This window comes from Sarcophilus harrisii, chromosome 4 (assembly GCF_902635505.1).
Source record: "Sarcophilus harrisii chromosome 4, mSarHar1.11, whole genome shotgun sequence".
NCBI classification, from domain to species: domain Eukaryota; kingdom Metazoa; phylum Chordata; class Mammalia; order Dasyuromorphia; family Dasyuridae; genus Sarcophilus; species Sarcophilus harrisii.
This window is the reverse complement of record NC_045429.1, coordinates 417,081,732-417,106,650: the sequence shown is the minus strand read 5'-3', so window position 1 is coordinate 417,106,650 and position 24,919 is coordinate 417,081,732. Positions and strand designations below refer to the sequence as shown.

The following is a 24,919-nucleotide window of genomic DNA, read 5'->3' as shown; positions in this document are numbered from 1 at the left end:
GGTCTACCTTGTTTAGATGGAATGGGCTAGATAATTCCATTTAGGATTTCCTTGGCAAAGATCCTGGAATTTGACCTGAGGAAACAGGATTAAATGACTTGTCCTAGGTCACCCAGCCAATAAGTCTGGGAGGTGAGGTTTGAATTGGAGTCCTCTTTATTCCAGGTCTAACACATACTGTCTTCTTTGCTGTCTAGTTACCAACTCCTATATCTGCAAAATTTTAAAGAGAATAATTTACACATGCATCTTTGATGAAGATTTGAGAAAAACTGGTTGGCTTTTGTAAGTAGTATCCTACAGTCAGTAACATTTTAACATTCACAATTTTCATCAATATAATATTCCAGTATAGTAATGTAGCCATTCTCTAGGCAGCGAGTATCAAAATACATACAAAACTATTTTTTTTTCTATTTCTTTGCTACTCCAAAAGTACTACTAAAAATATTTTGGTGTGTGTATGTATGTATATAGTGTATTTATCTCTCGATGCTTGCAAATTTGAACTTGGCTTTGTTATTTATCAGTGAAATTATAGTTTTTTTTTTTTTATCTAGCTGTACTACAGCATTACACTGATATTTCAATTGGAAAGACCAGTTTAATTGGAGATTCTCTTGTTCTATAAATTTTGTGTAGATAATATGATTGGAAATCCTTAATCTTTTTTCCTTTTCAGAAGAAATCAATCTGTTTTTGTTTAATATTTTTAAATTTTTACGTTTGATTTCTAATATTTTGTAATTTTTCTGTCTAAATGTTGAAAAGAGAATGTAGACTTTTGCACTTTACAATGTTTAGTAATAAACTATGCTTAATTTTAAATATCATTCTTATATGTTAAATTATTAGATCTCAGAATGGAGGTTTTCTTTTGGGACTATATAATCTTGTTTCATTTTCTAAGCCAAACTATATCCAGCTTTAGAAAAGATACCTTTCATAAACAAGTTTGGTAATTCAGGCAGGACTTGGGCTACTATTAGCAACAGTGTACAACTTTCAAGCTCCTATCCTCTGTGGACTACAAAAATCACTATAAAACCCACTTTATTTTTTAAAAGAATAGCTTTTTATTTTCAAACTACATATAAAGATAGTTTTCACCATTCACCCTTGCAAAACCGTGTGTTCCATAATTCCTTCCTTCCTTCCTTCCCCCCTACCCCTTCTCCTAGGCAGCAAGTAATCCAATATATTTTAAATGTGCAATTCTTCTATATGTATTTCCACATTTATTATCCTGCACAAGAAAAATTAGATCAAAAAGTTTAAAAAAAAGAGAGAGAGAGAAAGAAAGCAAAAAGCAAGCAAACAGCAACTTTTAGATGAAAATACTATGTTGTGACCCACATTCAATCTCCACATCCCTTTCCTGGATATAGATGGCTCTCTCCATCACAAATCTATTGTAATTGGCTTGAATCACCTCATTGTTGAAAAGAACCAAGTCCATCACAGTTGATTGTCACATAATCTTGTTGCTACTGTGTTTTCCTGGTTCTACTCACTTCACTTAGCATTGGTTCATGTAAGTCTTTCCAGGCCTTTCTCAAATCATCCTGCTGTTCATTTCTTATAAAACTTTATCTTATATTTTAAGAAGGGGAAAATTGAGTGAGGTTGAAACACTTTCACATTCAGCATATGTTGCTTAACAATTTTACACAAATCTATCCTGATTTTGAGGAAATGAAAGGAACTGCAGCTTTTTGGGGAGGCCTCCTTAGGACCTTAATTCAAATCTAGGTTATCTGAAAGACTGGTATCTAACACAATTGGGGGAGAGGGGTCGAAGGAGGGAAATAAGGATAAGTCCTGAAAAACTCCTGAGTTAGGAGTAAGGTTGATACTTATGGCAGATGGAGAAGAACAAATTTTTGTAGTTTTCCTCTCCTCACCATATAGACTGAGGGTATCATTGTTCACATCTATGTATTGTGCACATACCTGGGCGTGTGTGTGTGTGTGTATGTGTGTGTGTGTGTGTGTGTATCACCTCTTGCTACTCAAGAGAAATCCACTCAAAGTAGGAGGGGAAGAAATCCCTACCCATTTCAATCCAGATTTGGAAACATCCTACCTATAACATCTACCCCATCCACCCAAAGTAAGAACAGAGCATTCTATGTACTTAACAACATAGCTTAAGGGAAATAAAGTAAAACAAAATTCAGCATTTTTATAAAACTTAATTTAAAAAATAGTATTTCAAACTGTACAATCACCAGAAAGTATACCGTTATCAAAGATTCACACAATTCATTTGGCATCTCCAGCAACTTCAGCTTTCTGTGCCTGGTCTGTTTTGGATCTCCATTCCCTGTAGAGTTCCCATAATTATTGGACATAGCCATTGCCTTTTTCTCATTGGGTAACTTCTCTCCCTTCCTTGCTGGTATCTTTTTGGTTTTTAAGTTCTGGCTTGGGAGGGGCAGGTTTAGCAGATAATCATGCTGATTCCCTCTGTGGTTTGTGTTAACCTTGGTCTTGTCTTCAATAGCATCTCTTTCAGTTTTTCTCTTTGATGATGAAGATTTGAGAAAAACAGATTGGCTGGTAGTGATGGTGGAGGGGGGTAGAGCAGCTGCAGTAGTGGATCAGGCCCTGGGTCTGCTTTCCATCTCCTTTTCCTCATACTGCTTCAGAACTATAAGTATTTGGCCCTTTTTTTTTTTTTTTTTCTTTTTTTTGGTATTTCTGAGAAGGCTTCTATTGATCAAAATTCCTTGGTATTTGAGATAATTAGTAGTTGAGTTGATAAAGAAGCTTTCTTTTAGGAGCAGCTAGATGGGTAGAGCACCAACCCGGAAGTCAGGAAGACCCAAGTTCAAATATGACTTCAGATAGTTAACACTAGCTGTGTGACCCTGGACAAGTCACTTAACCCCAATTGTTTCACTAAAAAACAACAACAACAATAAAAACCCCTTTGATTTTCCCCCTCACCTTCCCACTCAATATTATAATGAAAGCTTCCCTAGGATTAAATCAAACTATTCAGATTGTAGCTTCTATGATAATGACAATCATGGCTTATAAAAAAGATGAGAAAAGTAACTTATTTCTAGGCCTTGGAGAAGTGGAAACTTGGTAGAAAATATTGTATGTATTGTAAGGAGCAATTGCTGTTTGATATGGTCACAATCCTGTTATCTAAAGTTGGAAAGCACCTTTGAGACTAATTGCCTCATTTTCACGTGTGGAAAATTAAATTTCTAATGTGACTGAAGGTTTCACAGAGAAGTGCAAAGCCTTATATTTAGTCCTCCTAACTGCAAATCTAGTACTTTGTCCACTGCATCATAATCCCTCTTTGTCAATTGTTTTTTAAAAGTTTTTTGTTTGCTGTTTATAAAAATTTATTGTGATGATGGATGCAAGATAAATCCAGAAATGACTAACGTAAAAACAAAAGATTTAGGTAATTCTTTTGAAAATAATGAACATTGTTGAGAAGACTGATACATTTTACATGTGTGACTTATTGATCTGCTGTTTTCATGAAGAGGGTCAATTGGCTGGTGACCTATAAAAGGCCTCTATTTCTATGCAAATACAAAGAGCCATAGAAAATGGGTAGAAAAAAGAAAATAGAAGAAATAAGAAAATGTCAGGTACTGGACATGACATTTAGAAATAGAAACTGATAATAGATGTAACATTGACCACACAGATATTCCATCTTTTTGTATTATGCTTCAAAAGTTCATGAAGCTATAGGGGTCAGCTCTGCTATATGTTGATAAAATAACTAATTTCATCAGAATAGTACTAGTTTTGGGCTTTTGTGTATATGCTTATGTGAATAAATGTATATAACTGGATATTTGTTCAGTTGGTTAAAGACTTATGATTTCCTTTTAGTCACCAAAAAAAAATTAAGCTTAGCAATCAAATTATTGATTTAGCTATCTTCCACCTTTATCACTCCTCAATATTGTGACCTTTGAGATCAGTCTGGTGTATGTAGTGGAAAGAAAGGTAGACTTGGAGTTGAGAATAAACTGTGTATCCTGCTTCTTGTATTTAGTACTCATACAACCATGGGTAAGTCACTTCACTTTTCTCTAAATCTTAATTTCTTCGTTTGTAAAAGAGGCATATCACATATATCATAACTTGTTTAGCCATTCCCCAATTAATGGGCATCCCCTCAGTTTCCAGTTTTTTTGGCACCACAAGAAGTTATAAATATTTTTTTATGTCATGAAATTTTTTCATAGCCTATGGAACCCTTCTCAGAACAGTGTTTTTAAATGCATGAAATACAAAGGAAATTGGTATTGAAAAAACAAGTTCATAGTTTCTAGGTTAAGGACTTTATCATATTTTTACATGAAAATATTTGAAATTCATGATCTATGGTTCAAGCATGAAAAGATGAAGAGTATTTTTTTGGCCAAATGGGTTAACTTTGGCATTTACATAGCACTTTTAAGATGTTTTCAAGGCATTTTACATACATTATTTCATTAGGTCTTTGAAATAAGCTTTCAAAGTAGGCATTTCAGATATTATTCCTGTTTTATGGATAAACCAAAACCCAGAGAGATTAAGTAACTTTCTGTGGTCACATAGTTGAATGTTTGGAATTAATGAGACTTGGCATCATATTTACCTTTCCTCCTTCCTTTGAATTCAGCCTGTAGACTATAGTATTGCTGCAAAAGTCATTAATCCTATGCACAATTTTAATTTTTGGCATCTTTCATATTGTACTATGTTGTTTAGGTCTATCATGCTAATGTAAATAGAACGTTAAAGAGTGTTTGCTGAGCATTGGGGGTTGGTCTTATGTTAATCTTTGGTCAGATTTCAGTGACAAAGTCTTTGTAGGCTTTTGCAGTCTTCATTAAAATTTAGTCCAATGAAAGCCCAGAAGTGGTCAGGGGTATATCTTTAACTCCAAAGAAAGTGAAATGAGTATAAATGAAAGTAGAATAGATATAAGTTGCAATTGAAGTCCTTTTGATTAGAAATTATAGTTAATTTTTTGAATTCTACTGAAAGGTCTGTCTTTCCTCATCCCCATAGTCATTAGGTCTTTCTTTCCCAAATATGGTATTTTTGCTTGTTTACATGTTGTATTCCTCACAAGAGTAGGGTTTGTTTTCATTTTTATTTTTGTGTAATTCTGGTGCCTAGTACATAAAAGGTATTTAATACTTATTGGCCTGAATATTGACATCAAAGCCATTCATAGCAACAGTGAAATTCATTCTTGGAATGGAAGAAAACTATTGGGGAGGAGATCTGTTTGAACTTTCCATTCATTAATTTTGTAGTACTGTGATCTTGTTACAGTGCACGAAGTCATGAAGTTACATATGTGTCATTCCATCTTCATGAGAAAAAAGTGAGCAAAAATGTTGACATTAAGTACTTTCTCAAGACAGCAAGCTCTCAAGGATAGGGATTTCAGTTCTGTTAAATCTCCCACTGTATCCAAAACCATTTCTAGAAAGTCATCTTGATCTACATTTTGCCACTGGACACATGGTTTTGAAGGAGAAAGTGAGGCTAGTAACTTTGCATAGCTTTCTCTCGTCTAAATCCAGTTCACTTGCATGTTGTAGTATTATCACCTTCCTGATGTCATGGTTCTCTTAAGTACATCAGAATAATATATAATTCAATCCAGCAGATATATATTAATTGTTATGTATGTTATGTTAGATATTGTAGATGACAGATGGATAAAACCATTTCTTCCCTCATGAACTTTACACTGTGTTAATAATACAAAATAGATACATAAAAGGAAGAGTGTTATGTAAAGTTTGAGGCAGCAAAGATTTCTGTTTTGAGGTACTATATATTTTATGGTTAAATCTAAAAGCTATATTAATGCTGATTTTGATATATGATTCAAGTAACATGGTTGAAATAGGTGGTATAATTTAAACATTTAGGAAAAAATGTGTTGTACTTGAAGCAGCATTGGAATAATTCACAATAATAAAGGCATATCTTTTATAGCATTTTAAAGATAATGAAGTACATTTTAAGAAGGAATTGGAAGACTTGGTATGTTCCTCATTTCTTTATCTTTAAAATACACCTGGATATAATTATAGCAATCTGTTTCCCTCCAAGCATAGTGTTGGGAAGACTAAGTATTTTAAGGTGTTTGCAAACTAAAAGGCATTATTCAGGTGCAAAATTGTCATGTTAAATTTTTTAAAGCAGTTCCAGAACAGGAATTCTAAAATGTTTTAGGTGATATCAGCATTGATGAAATGTATTGATTACTAAGGTGTCTACTTTTTAAAAAATTATTATAACTTTTTATTGACAGAACATATGCCTGGGTGATTTTTTACAACATTATCCCTTGCACTCACTTCTGTTCTGACTTTTCTCTTCTCTCCCTCCACCTCCTCCCCTAGATGGCAAGCAGTCTTATACATGTTAAATATATTGTAGTATATCCTAGATACAATATATGTGTGCAGAACTGAATAGTTCTCTTTTTTGCACAGGAAGAATTGGATTCAGAAGGTAAAAATAACCTGGGAAGAAAAACAAAAATCCAAACAGTTTACACTCATTTCCCAGTGTTCTTTTTCTGGGATGTAGCTGTTTCTGTCCATCATTGATTAATTGGAACTGAGTTGGATCTTCTCTTTGTCGAAGAAATCTACTTCCATCAGAATACATCCTCATACAGTATCATTGTTGAAGTGTATAATGATCTCGTAGTTCTGCTCATTTCACTCAGCATCAGTTTATGTAACTCTCTCCAAGCCTCTCTATATTCATCCTGCTGGTCATTTCTTACCGAACAATAATATTCCATAACATTCATATTAAGGTGTCTACTCTGAAAAACATTTATTTGGACCTAGAAATTACAGCATATGAATTTAAAAAATCAATTTTATTGCTTAATTACCAAGCCTAGCACACAGATAAAGTGATAGAAATGTTCATATGCACTCAGACACCTTTACAAATAGGAACATATTAAAATACACAAGAATGTTTTCTTTATTGCAAAATAAGAGATCTTTTGAATCAAAGATAGACCTGGTTTAATTATAAAGATGAATAAAACATGATCCCTACTGTGAAGGAACTCTATAGAAAAGAATGATATGAATGTACACAAAATACTGTAATTTAAGCTAGACTATTAAAGATTAAAACAATAACAAAGTACTGGGGATAAGTAGAGAACACCAGACAGAATCAGACCCAAATTCAAGTTCTCCCTCACTCACGGTCTTGCACTGGCACATGGGAAGACAATAAGCATTTATAAAATGCTTATGTGCCAAAATTGGCAAAGATGGGAAAAATCAAAGTTAGAAGTGTTGTGTAAAGATAGGCACATTTACTCATTAGTGGTGTACTCTGAATTGATCCATTCATTCTGAAACACACTGAAAGTACACGATGAAAATGAGCAAAATGATCAGTCATCTTTTTTTAATTGCCAAAGCTGTTGGCATACAATTCTGGATACTTTTAGTTTTTACTATACTTTTTTCGCTTTGTTTTCCTACCTTTCTATTGTTCTTAGTTTCCATTGTTGGACCATAGTCTCTGCCCTGCTCACTAACTGTGGGCATGGTCTATTACTCTGTCTTTGATAGTCTTCTCTTTTATATTTTTTCATTGACCTCGTTAGCTCCCTTGGGTGTAATTATGCATTATTTCCCTTTAAATGTTTCTTGTCTTATATATCTCCATCTAGTCTCTCTTTAGTGCTAGTCTGGTATCACTAATTGCTTTTGAACATTTCAAACTGTCTTGTAGCCTTTTACCTCAAAATTAGGAGTGTGGAATAGAACTTCAGTTGTTTTAATTGTATTTCTCTTACTATTAGTAATTTGAAGCATTTTAAATATGATTAATACTTTGCATTTCATTTAAGAATTGCTTGTTTATTTCCTTTAGCAATTTCTGTTAGAGAATCACTTGCTTTTATTTGCTTGTATTAATATCAATTCTTGTATCCAGATTGCATATTATAGACATATATGCACACACATAAATATGTATATGTGTATATAGATGTGTGGTATGTATGTGTATATATGAAATTTAGTGATGAAATTTCCTGCCTGTCATAGAAGATAGGAGAGTTTGTTTAAGCCTGATATCTCCCAAATTGCTTTCCAATTTTCCTAGCCATTTTGTTGATGGTGAGTCCTTAGCTCCCTCAGTAGTTTGTCTCCTGGGGATTTTTGAAAATAAAACTGGTTCTGGATCTCAGTTACCAGTCTGTTCTGTTGAGCTATTTTGCTAATTTTTTTTAAAGCTGTTTCAAATAGTTTGGATACTTACTGCTTTCTAGTATAATTTGGTGCTAATGATTGTTAGGTGGGAACTCTGGAGAAGTATACTTGAAACAAGGTGTTAACTCAATGGAATTAATAGGTAATGGTTCTCTAGTTCACATATATCTAGTTTGATATAATGATATAATCACCCTAGATTGGCTTATACTCAGTCTAACTGTAATGATGTAATTGTAATAGGATATTTAAGGGCTTAGAGAACTGGGGACAAAGTCAGACCCAGACTGAGACTTGTTGAGATTGTCTGTCAGACTGAGACTGGGTCAGACTGACAGACACAGACTGAAGGAGACAATAAAGACTTTGGACTCTGTTCTTGTCTATCCTTATGGTGACTATCTTGATGAGACCAAGGCCCTTCCAGAGGACCTCCAGAAAGCTAGCCCGAACATTAGTTAGGCCCTTTTTTTTTCCTGCTTATCATCATTTCCCTTGAGATTTTTGACTCTGTATTCCATCAGAAGAATTTTGTTAATTCTATAAAATAAGTCTTGCTGTTTCGCTTTTAAGTAACTTACTGTTGAACTTCAGTTTATCTTTTTGGGCTTATTACACATTATACTCCTTTTTGTGTCTTCAGAGGTCCATCTCAGCTGACCTTCACACAAGGTAGTCTTTCTTCATTTCCCAACTCTCCCTGCTAGTTACTCACCAACTAATGTATGTGTAGGCTCATATATGTAAATGTTGTTTCCCCAGAGGTTTATATCTATTAAAGCTTATTAAAATGATGCTAAGAGTTCTGGAACTCTTATGCAAAACTTTTTTTTTTTTAAATGTTCCCTGTGGCCTAGTATTTGCTTAATAAATATTGACAATGTTCAATATATACATTAGAAGGTAAAGGCAAAAAGTAAGGAAAGGTTACAAGGATTTTAGAGTTTATAGAGGATCGGTTGACATTTATCTTGGCATAAGAAGTGGATACTTAATAAATGATTGATAATTATCTTATAGGAATATATTTTAAATGGGAGTAGTAGTCCTGGGTGACCAAAATTTGTACTGTAAAATCTTAAATTCTTCATAATTCCAACTCTACTCAAAATTTATTCTTCTCTATAGAGATGTTAAGGGTAAGTTTTTCATCTTACTGGTTGGAAGGCTGAATGAAAGGAGAAGCAGTATTTTGTAAAATGAAAGAGAGTCCCTGTTATCTTTGGAGTTAAAAAAAAAAAATTTATCAGGTGAAGAAAATTATATTTCCTGCTTGCATATATTATTATTTATAAAACATCCCTCTTTGGTTGGGAAAAAGAGGCACAGTGAACACTTTATTACTACCTAAACATTACAAACAAAACATCTACAAATATTTTTGTAAAGATAGATTTTGAAACTTATCATCTTGGGAAAGGTATTTTATAATTGATAATACTAGCAAAAGCTAAACTTTTATTGTATGTCATAAAAATGGCATTAAATCATACAATCATTAAATTATATAAGTTTTTATTTAAGTCAGTGATTATTCAAAATCATATTTTTCCTTTATTTTAAAATAACAATTCTATTTTAAATTTTATTATATTAACAAATTGAAAAAAAGGAAATCCCAAAAAAATAATATGATCAATACTATTTATTTTTAAAGAAATTAATTTAATGAAATAATAATTTAATATATTCCCTCCTATATTCATAATGTGGTAAATGTTTATTTCATTTCTAATTTTCTGTTGCATTATTTTGCATCTTTTTTCTTTATGCTTTTCATTTGTCATTGTAATGGTTTAATGATAGTCCCCTTGCATCGATTTGCCTAAATTTTTCAACTGTTGACTTGTCAGAGGGCTTTTTAAAAAATTATTACCCAACATTACACATAAAACAGCTACAAATATTTTTGTAAAGAGACATTTTTAAAATTATCATCTTTGGAAAATGTACTTTATAATTAATACTGACAAAAGCCAGGATTAATTTTTAAGCTTTAATTGTATACCATCAAAATACAAGAGTGCCTAGTCTATCATTAAATTTTATAATTTTTTTTTTGATTGTTTGGCATTTTGTGAATAAAGTAGCAGTTTAAAAATATTTCTATTAGCTTTTGATGAAACAAAAAATTCAATTTTTAAAGTGATATCTCCTGTTAATATTCATTTCCTTTTATTGTCATCCCCCTTTGAGAGCAGACACTTGTATTTTGTTCTTTTTTTTTTTTTTGACTTGAATTTTTTTCTTCTATGCTTAGTATTATGCTTGACCAATTTAAATTTAAATAAACTCTTAATAATAAATGCTTGTTGACTTGTTTGACAATATTTCATTTACCAATATAGACCTTCCCTTTCAGTGACTATAAAGTTATCCCTCAAAACAGAAAACAAAGTAAACAGGGTGAGGAGACCAGTAGAGAGGAGGAAAAACAGAAAAACTGACAAAACTCATTAATGACACTCAACATAGGATGCACCCTTTTTATTCTCATCCCTGGGTCTTCTTTGGGTCCAAATTTGGTCACTATGGGTGCATGTCATTTAGTTTCAATTTGTTCTTTCAGTTTAGAGTATAGCCATTGTGTGCATTGATTTCCAGGTTTTGTTTACTTAATTTAAGTTACTTTGGTTTCTATAAGACATCTCTGTGTTCTTCATATTCATTTCTTATGATATAATAATAGTTTATTAAAATCTTAAACCCAAAGTCTGTTTTACTCATACACATTTATTTGCCATCTACATTTATTCTTAGTTCTTTGATACTCCAAAAAGTCTTTTTATAAATATTTTGATGTGAAATCCTTAAGGATGGATGATTAGTAGTGGTAAGCCTGGGTCCAAGATTGTAGATGTGTTGTTAACTTTCTTAGCATAATTACATAACATATAATTCCAAATTACTTTTTGAACCACTCACTTCACTGAATTTTTGTATTTACTTTTTTATACCTTCCAACTTTGTTCCCATTTTTGGACTTTTTTTTTTTTTTTTTTGCCAATTTACTGAGTTGTTTTGATATTTCTTTTGTTAATGGTTGTTGCTAATTTAAAATATTTCTTTTGGGAATTGGTTTTTCCCTCTCCCCTCCCATATTCTTTGACTGTTGGTCCATTGCAGTGAACATATTTTAAATTGTTTATAGTTTATGTTCTGAAAATAAGTAGCTAGGTGGCACAGTGCATAGAGTGCTGGACCTGGAGTCAGGAGGACTCCAATCTAGTTCAGGCTAGCCTCAGACTCTATTTATGTAACCTCAAGTAAGTCAATGAATCTGTTTACCCCAGTTTTCTCATCTCTAAAATGGAGATAATAATAACTATCTCCTAGGGTTGCTGTGAGACTTAAATGAGATAATAATTGCAAAGCATACAGCACAATGCCTGGCACATAATTGGTGCTATATAAATGTTAGCTATAATGATAAAATAATTTAAATAATTCATCTTCATATCCTCACTCTGTTGAGAATAGATGTATTTGTATTATAAGTTGTTTTGTGTCCTTAAAAGATACTGGATGTTATTTCAGCTCTATATCCACAGAATTTTCTCTTGTAGCTTTTATTTTGGCAGTATTTTTTTATCCAAATTCTTTTATATAATTATTAGTTTGTCTTCAGTTTTTCCATTATATTTAGAAATTGGATCATCATATGTTAAACATTCAATATTTGTTTAATTTTGAAAGTTTTTAAATGATTATGGTTTATTGAGTTGGAATTTGTTGTAAAATAAGATGAGAAGTATGAGTTCATTTTGTAAATTTTCCTGATAAGAGTTGAAAACTTTAAATTTGATGTTTCAGTAACTCTTTCATTTCTTTATTTTTTGACAATAATAATTCTAGTTCCCCATACCCACTTAGTCTACACCATTGGAAAAAGATTTTAAAAAAAGGCAACATATTCATAATTAAGTTAAATATATCCACACTTATATGCCTGTTTTCTTCGATTTTTCTTCTGTGTATTTTTAAAAATGTTATTATGGCCCTCCTTTTTCATTTTTGGCATCACTATTGCCAGGTTCCACTCTCATTCCCAAAAAAGAGTGAGAGAAAGAGAAGGAAAACAATGACAACAAAAATATTCTTGTAGCAAGCAGTCAAGCAAAAGAAATAGCAGTGATTGTGTCAAAAAATAATATCTGCACTTTCCCTTCCTTGTCTCATCAGGAGGGGGGGAACATATTTCATCTTGGGTCCTGGACAGATAGACATAGGTGGTCATTGCTTTGATCACAGTTAAATCTTTAAAGTTGTTTTTCCTTACCATATTACTTTTTCTTGTATATGTTGCTCTGATTCCATTGATTTGACTGTCTGATCATAATGCCCAAGATTCTTTAAAACTATCTTTTTTGTCATTTCTTACAAGCACAGTAATATTCCATTTTATTCTTGTGCAACAGTTTGTTCAAGCAAATATTTCTGTTGTCTTAAGCAATCTAAGATATTCTTTTACATTCTAATTCTCTTCTCCCTTCCCATTTCCCTTTGCCCCCAATTAATCATCCCATTAGTTTCAGGGTTTGTGTTATACTTGTGAGTTCCTTTATTTTCTAGTTGGGATCTTATGGTATTATGCTCACTTGCTTCTGTATGTTTTAGATAATTTCTTCCACTGATTGACCTAATTTTTTTTAGTTATCACCAAATTGCTTTGATTACTGTTTTATCTGATATTGTTAGGGAGCCTCCTCTTCTTTCTTCTCCTCTCTCCTTTCCTCCTTTTTCCTTCCTTCCTTCCTCCTCCTCCTCTTACTCCTCCTTCTTCTTCTTTTTTTTCTTCTTCTTCTTCTTCTTCCTCTTCCTCTTCTTCCTCTTCTTCCTCTTCTTCCTTTTCTTCCTCCTCCTCCTCCTCCTCCTCCTCTTCCTCTTCCTCCTCATACAAAAGTGTTAAGTGTCTGAGGCCAGATTTGAACTCAGCTCCTCCTGACTTCAGGCCTGGTAGTCTATTCACTGTGCCACTTAGCTGCCCCGGGACCCTTCTTTCTAACCTGTTCGGATGTAGTGATTAGTTCTGCTTGGTCTAGGCACAGACCTGTATTCCCATGCTAATGTCTACCTTCTGGGGTTAGGCCCCCTCCACATCTTTGATATTCAGAACATTGGATTTCCTACTCTTTGAGTGCTACCATGTGTAATGTCCAGGCTAGCTTTCTTGAGGGTAGTGATGTACAGAGAAGCTAGTGATTCAACAGGGTGTTCATTTATATCCTATTTTCCTGTGCTTACTATTTATTTTAACTTTTAAAATGCTGTGCTGATTATATCACCTGTAAAAGAACAAGATGGTTTTGTTCTTTACTTTGCTTAATACTTTTTCTTTTATCTATTTCTAGTACTGTATATAACAATAGTGATGATAATAATGAACAGATCTCTAGAATTTGTCACATGCATATGTCAATCTTTAATTTTCCATTAAATTTTTTTTACCCTCTAAAGGAAGAATTTTGATTTGTCAACCTTTTCTTTGGTATTTTGGTATTGAAAAGAAAAAACAGTATTAAGTGGTATGCGTTCTATTACTCTCAAGCTGGTGGCATTCATGTGGAGCTGCATTTACCTCAGAAGAGAGTTAGGTGAAAAGGATTATAAAATCATCAAGCAAAGAAGTGCTTCTGACTCAGCTCTGGCCTTATTGTCAGCCAAGATTACAGTTTCCTTAAAACAAGGAAGTTCCCTAATTAAGAATATCTGTACAAGCTTAATCCAGGCTTGTGGTTGTTGACAGAATAGCAGAATTTTAAGTTCACTCGGAGACCATCTAAGAGATTGTTGGTATGTTAGTTCAAGGGATGCTCAGTCTGCCTTCTGATTGGCTGATTCTGTTGCTCAGGTCAATCTGGTCTTCTCTGGATAGTAAGGGATTTCAAGCAAATCAAGGTGGTTATTAGTAAAATCTGCTTCAATTTCACACATTTTACTATTGTTACTTTTTTTTTTTTTTTTAAACAAGATAGGTGCTTACTAGGCTTTAAAAAATTTTTTTTTGAAATTGGGTTACTTTATTCTTTTTACCTTTTTTTTGCACGTAATTCATCCAGTTCATCTTATTCATCTTTTTGAGTAGAATAAAATTAGGCAAGATAAATTTTAGTAATTTTAGTAATTTCCTTTTTAGCATCTTCTTGTTATGAATCATATTTTGTAGTGTCTTAAGTATTTCAATACCATTTTACATATGTAAAACTATGTTATTGTTTTTACTAGATTTCTTTTTAGATGTGTCACCGGTGAAGTTTTTTGATTATTATGACCACAACTCGTTTTTCTGTAAGCCCTGTAGTTTTTACTGTGCAATTTCACATAGCCCAGTTTATTCTTTGTCTTCTGGTCTCTTAAGTGACTACCAGCACTTTTTTTCTTCCCTGGAACTGTGTGGAGTATCCCTTTTCGACTGTGGTTGTAAGGTTATATCTGGTTTGCTAGTATTCCCCCTTACCCTGGAACTTAGATCCATGTCTGTGACCTATATCTGAGTCCTGTGCTGGCAAGAGACCCGTGTAATCTTCTGAACATTTTTTTTTACCCTCTTATTGTGTGTGGACTAAGAGGTTTAGAAGCAGCTGCTTGCCCTTGCCATACAGTCATTCCCTAGACCTGCTCCTAGTTTCCTGGGACCTGGCCTGTGCTGGACTGTGTTTCATTCTCACTTTAGTGTGACAGATCTTTCATCCTGACTTTCTGAGTTGTCTTTGGTTGAAAAATTGTTTCATCCATCCTTTGTTCTACTGTTCAAGAATTTGTTAAAATGAATTGTTTAAAAATGCTCAGAGGGATTTTGGGGAGAGCACAGAGAAGTCGCTACCTTTTTTTCATTATCGTAGTCATCATCCTTTAGATGATTGCCACTTTATCAATGTCATTTCTAAAACAGTAATTGCTCTGTTGGAAACTCAAAAATGGCTATCTCAAAATTTAGTTGTGTAAAATGAGTTGAAACTCAGAAACATTTAGTAAATTGTGTATGATATACAAAAGATTATATTTTTTGTAATAGTTAAGAAAAATTACAAAATCATTTAGTTGCACAGTCTCAAGAAAACTTGGGATATTGTATTATACCTAAATTTCTTCATTTTTATAAAGCTGCTGGATTCCAGAGAAAATGCAACTTCATAAATTGGAACCAGAACTGGTGCCCTTCCCATTATATCACAATGTCTTTAGTGATTTGAAAACTAATGAAAATTGTTTCAAGTAACCACTGTGTATAGTAGGTACTATGGAAGATGTGATTAATGATAAGTATACTTTTATTTAGGGTTGGAACAAGGGTTCCTAACTTGGGGATTATTAACTTGCAAAGAACATTTTGATTTCTCTTCATCATGTTTGATTTCCTTTATAATTGTATCTTTCAGTTTATACATTTAAAAAATAACCACAGGCTTCTTGTTCTTGTTCTCAGTAGCATTTTGTTTTTCCAATTATATGTAAAGCTAATTTTCAGTATTCCTTTTTGTAAGATTTGAGTTCCAGTTTTTTCTTCCTCCTCTTCAAGGCAGTAAGCAATCTGATATAGTTTCAGTATATAGTTTTTCAACAAACATCAGCCACATAAAGAAGTTTTAAGAGGAAAATTTTATTAGAAAATTATTTTATTTCATCTTTGTTGAAACTAATCAAAATGGCAATTTCTTTTCGTTCAAACACAAAAAAAGCCAATATGCTCCACATCAATAAAGATAAGCTCATTTTTCTATCTTCATATATTGATAAAATTTTTCAAAGTCTCTCTTTAGTGGACTTTTTTTTTTTTCCATAAAAGCTGATTATTCTTGGAATGATATTAAAATACATATATGTAACCTGTCACTCATTTCTCAAAATAAATGATTGTCTTTGCCCAAGAGCTCACAATTTTAGCTAGTGCTTGTAGATCCATATTTTATACTGATATCTCTTGAACTCTTATCAGTAATAGAGTTCAATATAGTTCTTCCGCATAATCTTATTTTAAAAACTGTCAATTATATAGGCATTTTTCTTGATGTGATATTATCATCATTTAGCTTTTCAGATCATACATGGAAAGAATTTTTTTTAAAAGTCAAAAGTAAATGCTTTGAAATTCTAGACCTAAAGAAGGGGTAATTAGAAGACATTCTCCTGCTTCTTTGAAGAAAATAAAATTTATTATTTTTTTTAATATAGCTTTTTATTTACAAGATATATGCATGGGTAATTTTTCAGCATTGACAATTGCAAAACCTTTTGTTCCAATTTTTCCCTTCTTTCCCCCCACCCCTTCCCTCAGATGGCAGGTTGATCAATACATGTTAAACATGTTAAAGTAAACTAACCACCATATTCAGAAAACCAAAAATAATGATTTTTTTTTTAAAAACTTGAATATTATCAGTGTTGTAAGCCTATAAATCCCACTTCTTCAAAGAAGCAGGAGAATGTCTTCTTATTACCCCTTCTTTAGGTCTAGAATTTCAAAGCATTTAATTTTGATTTTTAAAAAAAAATTCTTCCCATATATGTTATTGCAATCATAAGATACGCTGGAACTAAATATATAGGTAATTTTCTCATTTTTATATTGACACCATGGGACATGAATATATTACTTGTCATTATTTCCAAAGTGTTTTGAAATTTGATTTTTTTATGTCTCCTAAATATTTTTGGTAGTTGCTTTGAATTGCATTTCCCTTTTTATTAATTTCTCTGAAGTTTTCTTAATTGTCACATAGAAATGCTCTTGGATTATTTTGTTTTGGTTTGTTTTGATTTTCTTTAATACTACTTTATAACTTAAGTCACTATTTTCTCAGTTTCTTTGCTAATTCTCTGGGATTTTAAACTAAGATGTTAACAGTTTTATTATGTTCTTTGATAAAATTTTAGCTAAAGCATTTATGAACCCAAGGTAAATTCTAAATTATCATTATGACAAAATAATCTTTTTTTTTTTTTTAAACTTTTACTTCTAGGGATCCTGATACTTAGTGTGTAATTTTAACAAATTTAACAAACATTGTTTTTGTTTGGGCAAAATTAGTAATAGCTTATTAGCAAAATAATAGAAGTAAAAAACCCAAAACTCTTGGATTCTTTAAAAAAAAAAAACATTATGAACTGATCTAATTTTTTCAAAATGTAGATGGATAGCTATAGGGGAAAATAAAGCCTGCTATGAAGTAGACTGTACTCCAATATTATTTTCTCTTGTTTTCATTTATAAAACAGTGATCATGATTGTCATTTATAGAGTGCATTACTTTTGAGAAATTGCTTTTCCTATTTTATCTCAATAATTGTCAGTTGTGGCCTCATCAATTTAATACATTTAATTTAATAACATTTTTCTGTCTATGAAATTTATTGTGGATTGAAATTATACTGAGGCACAGAACTCTGAGCATGATCATTTTATTAGCAGAGCAGGAATTTGTCAGTGGTTCAGTTCTCAGTCTTCTCAGATAGTAAAGACTTCAAATGAGGTCCTTTTTATGGACAAAAGGAGCATCCTAAAGCTGTTGGATAGTAGACCATACTTTTTTGATTGACAACCATTGTTGCAAAGATAACAGACTAGTATCTACCTGCATCTTTCTAGGATAACAGATTTCCTTGATACAAAAAATAGAACAGTGATTAGCAGGAAAACTGAACTTCCAAACTTAACTCAGAGACCAATAAAACAAAGAATGTGGATAGTGATACAAAATGAAATCAGTTACAGAATAAAATCAATTTTATTTTCTCACTTTTTACTATAACATGTCATTGATTTATATTTGTGTGGTAGTCATAGATCATAGCTTAGCAATATCCTTGTCACTTGAAGAATCTATTCAGTATGCTAAAGGCCATTTATTGCCTTAATGTCTTAAGACAAAAGTAGTGCTTGGCCTCTAGTTCCTTCTTTTTGACTTAACGGCCTTCTTTTCATATACATGTCCTTAGAGATGTTTTTAAGCAATTCCTTGTATTTCACCATTTTTGACATGCAACCTGCTTATATTCATTATGCATATTTCTACTGCCTCTTGAGTTTTCTTAAATTCTTTCCGGACCAAAAATATAAGCTTTATATATTTTTTTTCTTGGTATAATAACTCTGAAACACCATTGACTAAAGTGTAGAAATTCTGTCATCTATGTCAATGGAATCAATATCCACACCTAACACATTCATGCCTTTGAAGCTTTGAAGTAATAAGTAATTTTAACTGACTAGGTGAGTAACTTCATTCTATAGAATCTCATAGAAATATTAGAGCTGGAACCAACATTAGACTTTTGTCTTCTCAAGTGGTTCTAAATGTTTTTTATTCCAGAAATCTTTTTAACATCATTTTGAATATACTTCTTGTTCCCCTCCAAGTCTAAGGAGCACAGATTTATTATAATTATAATGCCAATTAAGCACGCTAAATTTCCAAGGGAATCTAGTTGATTTAATATACTTTTTGTATTATTATTTTAGCTTTATTCATTAAGTGCTGAAAATATTATCTACAAGACATTTTTTCATTATTTTACAAATTTTTGTTGAATATAAATAACATTTTAAATTAAGTAATTTTTTTTCCTAAAGCACAAGTCTATTACCTCTCTATTCAGTAAACACCACTGTTTCCCTATTGCACATAGAATTAAATATAAACTTGTTTGTCATTCAAAGATCTTCATAACCTACTCTTCTTTCCTCTCATCTTGCAGTTTTCTTACATGTTGCACTCCCTCCATTTCTCTCCCAACTTTTGTGATACAGTCATGAGTTTTGGACTCCTTGCTCTTCTAATAAGAAACACCATTGACCTGGGATGTTCTTTATCCTCGTCTTTCCTCCTGGATTCCCTGTTTTCCTTCAAGTCTCAGCTAAAAATCTCAGCTTCTACAGGAAAACTTTTTTGATTCCTTTTAATTTCAAGTTTCTTCTGCATACAGCTTGTTTCTTCATAGTCTTTTGCAAGATGATCTCGCTATTAGATTATGAGCTCTTTGAAAGCAGAAGTCTAGGTCTATCTGTCTCTGTCTCTTCTCCCCTCTTCTTTGTACCAATAGCCTGGTTGTCTAAAACAACTTATAACTTAACAACATAACATAATATAGTAATTATATTAAATGTTTGACACTGATTTTTAAAATTTTTAACTGATTTTTAATATTAGGGTTAATTCTTAAATCTAGTATTACATTAAGTTTATTCCTTTGTTTTGATTCAATATATCAATAAAATGAAAATGGTAGCTCATACAAATGTGGTAGAAAATGATATGAGAATTTTACTAGTTCTCTTAAAGATGAAAAATTCATTTATTGTTAGTCATCTGATCAATTGAAAATACTTTTGTAAATTGCTTTTCTACTCATTAATGACATGCATAGTATTAAACTATAAATATATTTAAATTAAAATGCATGCATTCATTTTCTACCAATATTCATGTATAATCTAGTTTTTCTGAGGAAAGAATCTTTTCTGCTTTGACTGTCTTCTCATTTCCCACTGACTACAACTTTCAGAAGAACTTTACTGAATGACTGACCTTTTTTGCCAGACAATTTGTAAATATTCCTGTTAAGGATAAAATTAAATTCAGAAAACAGCCTTAAGCTATAAGAGAGAGACCTGTTTTCTACAAAAGATTGTGGTAGTATGTGATGGTTTGAAAATGGCTTGTGTTGTGCATACCCAGCAATCATGGTTTTCAAGTCTCCCAATACAATGTGAGTTTGTTAACACCTTGGTCATGTGGTTATATAGGTGATTACAAAGGAATGATTACAGGAACCAAGAAGATATGTATCCCTGCACTCTACAGAGAACATTCACTCATGCATCTCCCCATATCTTGGGAATTGGTTTTTGAGTGAATATTGAACTCCTGTGGCTTTTAAGAAGCATATTGATAAGAGGTTGTAAAACTATAACAACATGCATGTTTAGTAAGAAGCAGTCAGAATTTGATGTAATTAATGTACAATCAATCATCAGGATGGTCGTACACATGAATATGACGATTTTGAATTGTTGCAGTTCTTTATGTATTTGAAAAATGAAGTGTTTATCTGAGAAACTTGATATAAAATTTTTACCTCAGGTTTCTGCTTTCCTTCTAATCTCGGGTTGCATTGGTTTTGTTGATAAGTAATTTTAAATTTGATATATTCAAAATTATTTTGTAATACTTTACTTTCTGTATTACCCTTTATTTCTAAATCATGTATGCATTTTGATCTTAATATATACGGTTTGAGATAATGGTTTATACCCAGTTTCTGTCCATATCATTTTCTAGTTTTCCCAGAAATTTTATCAATGAGTTCTTGTCCCAAAAGCTTGGCGTTTTTAGGTTTATCAAATAGTAAATTACTGTAGTCATTTAACAGTATATATTGTGTATTTAATCCATTTCACTTATCCACCACTATTTCTTATCCAGTACCACATTGTTTTGATGATTAACTACTTTATCATACTGTTTGAAATCTGGATGGCCTAACCTACGTTTAAGGTGTCTGCAGTGCTAAAAACAAATATGTTCTTGGTTCTCTTAACTTCATCTTCTTTGATCTTTTAGAAGTGTTTAAGTATGGATCATTCCCTGCTTCAGGATCTGTTTGCCTGTTGGTTTCTGAGAAAGTGAACTGAATTATTTTTCTCCCCTTGGAACATATCCTTTGATTTCCTATGCCAGTGTTCACAGTGTTCTGATGCCTGAATTGTCCTTCCTCCTACTTTCAGCCATTTGAATTCCTTCTTTCCTTAAAAGCCTAATTCAGATGTTATCTATTTTCTGAAACCTTCTACTATACCTGCAAGTCAGTGATACCCTTTCTCAGAATTGGCTTTTCATAGTACATTATACATTTCTAATATCATATTTTTTTTTTTAATAAATAAAATTACCCCTATTTAACATGTATAGGACTGCTTGCCATCTGGGGGAGGGGGTGGAAGGAGGGAGGGGGAAAATCAGAACAGAAGTGAGTATAAGGGATAATGTTGTAAAAAATTATCCTGGCATGGGTTCTGTCAATAAAAAGTTATTTTTTAAATAAATAAATAAATAAGCAAGCAAACAAACAAATAAATAAAATTACCTGTGGATGTCGCATATCTAGCTCATGGTCTTTAGACCATGTTGTCAGTGCTTTGTGTCAGATGCACATTCTACTGTTGTTGCCAATTGGCAGCAAAGTATGGAATCAAACAGTCTCTGAGAAATTAAAAATGGATATTACATGTAGGAGTTTGGAGAGTGACATGGTGCTTATAGAGATGCTCACATGGGTAAATGATATCATGTAATCATTGAGAAACACCTAGTCAAAGATGTCATCAGTGAAACGTATGATAGAAAAAGAAGGTATCTGATTAGTAAGGGCAGAGACCCAGAGTGCTATACTCAGGCTTGTAATGCCGAAGAAACTGAGCAAGACAGAGATTAGAGACCAATTCAATAATTTATTAAATGGAGAGAAATACTGGGACCAATGTATCCATGTTGATCCCAGGGTTAGACGAGACTATCATCTCAAAGAGTCTAGCCCCGAGTATCGGGGCAGCGAGCCTTGTATGGAATAACAAGAACAATGACATAATGGAGGGACCTAGGTGGGGATAACCTAATAGAAGGAGGTTACTGATATTCTAATGACATTAAGGAATGTCTATAAAATCTTTATCTCAACCATTAAGAGGGGATGCTTATAACCTAAGGCAGAATTATGAAATAGGACAATTGGAGGAACTGGTCACTCCATTAAAAGGGAACTTTGGCATAACAGTGTGATATGAAAAGAAAGTGAATGTTGAATAAACCTCATTGGTAAACTGATGGGAATACATGTGCAAAATTCAAACAGGATGGATTGTAATAAATATAGCTGTAAGAATGAGATTGCAGCTATTTTAATAACCAAGGATGCAGATTTTACTTGTGGTCTTATATAAATGAGATTTTTTTTTTAAAAACTTTGGTATGAAATAGAAAAAAGAAAAAAAAGAAAAAATTGCCATGTGTACAGCCGAAAATGAGAGGATATCAGCCAATACATTTTTATTTCAAGAAAGCTGTTTTTGCTGCCATATTTTTATTTTGCTTTCTTGTAGATTTTCTTAGGTTTTCTCTGTGCACTATTTACTTTATTCTTTTTTTTCCCCCTTTCCTCCCCCCTTGTCCCCTAAGAAGGCTATAAGTGTGAAAATATACATTCTCTTTTTCTCTCCTCTGCCCCACATAGATCTCTCTAATTATACACACAAATATATAATTATATACATCTGCATAAGGCCATTCTATGCTTGTTTATCTGTAGGTGGATAATATCATCCTTCATGAGTCTAAGTCTTTTACATGTTTTTTTAAAATTCACCAGTTCATTTCCTATACCACAGCAATATTTCAACCTTACACTGTCTATTTTAAATAGTCCATAACAATATTAATATGGCTGTTCTGTAATATGGTTTTTGTATTTTTCTCCTTTGATTAAACTTCTTATAGCTTTAACTTGATATCAATGATCTGTGCTTTTTTTCCCCTGAGTCTTATCCCTGCTGATTCCTCTGCTTTACTTCTTCCTGCTACCTTTGCCTTTCCCTTCCCTCCTTATCCCATTCCTGTTAATCTATACACTCTTCTATACCCCCTTACCCTTGAACCAAGATGAGGTGAGATCTTTCAAGACAGTTGTGAAAATCCACTAAGGCTTCATCTACTTCAGAGTTTGAGTAGACCATTTCTGAACCACACGTGCGCACGCGCGCTTCTGTGTGTGTGTGTGTGTGTGTGTGTGTGTGTGTGTGTGTGTGTGAGAGAGAGAGAGAGAGAGAGAGAGAGAGAGAGAGAGACAGAGAGACAGGCAGACAGACAGACAGACAGACCTAGATCATACAACTGCTGAGTATTGTGTCAAATCCTGGATTTGAATTCAGGGCCAATTCTCTAATCACTGCTCCATCTATTTAACTCTACAAGGGTTTGCTTTTTAGAATCATATCATAATTAGCTGTGTTTCAATCTTTCTTTTGAACTACCCAATTACTGATGACAGTTTTAGACATATAGCTTACCTCCACATATAAAACAAAACTTGTTTGTACTTATCATATCCCTTGAAATTAGTCTTTGTTTTAAAAAAAGAAAAGAAAAAGAAATTTATCTTTGTTGTTTACCTTATATTTTAAGGAAATTTAGTTATACCTAATTTAGCTCTTGTTTGAGTCGGTAAGGAAAACATTGTGATCTGTGCATTTGTAATACCACTACTGGGTGGAGGATGGTTATTCCTTACCTAATTAAACCTTCTTATCCTATGGAATTTTCCCCTTATTCCCCATCTTCTGTTAATAGTCTAAGGAGCATTTTATAGCATAACATTTTTCTCTTTTGCTCCATATCCTGTTGACTAGATGCCTTTTTCCACCAATGTTTATTTTTCAGTTTGTTCCCTTGGTCTTCTCTCAGCTAGTATACAGTTTCCATGACTATCCACCCTTTTCTTTCCTCTTCATTGTTTTGCTATCTACTGGGGTCATTTTTGCTGTTTATATGTACGACACTCTTACTTGTTGAATGGGACTGATTGGATGAAGTATTTATCAGTATTCAGTCACATGTTCTCACAATGAGACCTTGGGGAGGTAATTTACTCTCTGAAGGAATGAACTTTGAACCTCAGATACAGGAAGTTGTAGGAAGTGACATGACCTGTGGGAGGCAGCCAGCATTAGTGATCATTGGTCAAGGATGGTTATATCTTGTTAGTCTATCCAATGAGAAGGTCAAGTCTTTTGCTTCTAAACCCTGGTCAGGTTCCAGGAACACATGACAGGAGCATGGCATAGCTCCCAGGTGTGTATCTGGGCCTCTCCCTGCAGGGATTAAATAAATGTTTTCTCTTTGACCCTGCTGATGTCTCTGATTAATTAATTGGATTGGGAAGGGCGTCTTACACTCGACCTGTCCCACATTATCATTCTCTAACTAGAAGTCATGATGATACAATACACAAAGATGGGAAGTCTTCTGGAATGAATTCACAGGCTTAAACCATTTCCAGGTCAAGGGGCAAAGCTTTACTTAATGAACTCTCAGTTAACAAGGGGGAAGGTGGAACCTTTTATGAGAGAGAGTACATTAGACAAGGTATACTAATTATGCTAACTGGATCAGCAAATCAACTGTTGGTCTTGGTTGTCCTGTTTATTCAAGATAGCTTCTGGATTTAGTCTGTAGCTTTAACTAATTTCCAAATTGTGTGAGGTAACAATGGGTGTCAGTATCAGACAGTCCTATCTAAACAAAGTAACTCCACAGAGTTGCTAGAGTCTTCATCTTAATACTTTTTATAAACACTTAAAAAAAAAAAAGCTATCTAAACTTATTGCCTCTATTTCCTCCACTGTTGTTTTTCAGACTTTTGAAATCTAATTTTTGGCATTATTTGCCTGGAGTACCTTTCTTCAGAGCTATTAATAATGGTTTTTCTTTTTGAGTTTTTAATTTTTTTCATTATTTTCGGTTATTTTTCTTCAAGTTTGCATTGTTGTAGTCCTAAGATATATTTACATTATTCTTTCATTATGTCCTCCATTTCATGTCTTTCCATATCTTATATTCTTTATTTCATTTATGTATCATAGGCTATTTAGCCATTCATCATTTGATGAGTAACTACTTTGT

The 24,919-nt window shown here is 32.7% G+C and overlaps 1 protein-coding gene and 1 pseudogene across 2 annotated transcripts in view; one reads left to right on the top strand and one right to left on the bottom strand.

Moving 5' to 3' along the window:
* Positions 1-24,919, top strand: part of TRIM33 (tripartite motif containing 33) — a 123,016-nt gene that overhangs the window by 10,833 nt on the left and 87,264 nt on the right. The gene's annotated exons all lie outside the window — the stretch shown is intronic.
* LOC111720742 lies at positions 1,827-7,580 on the bottom strand (annotated as a pseudogene).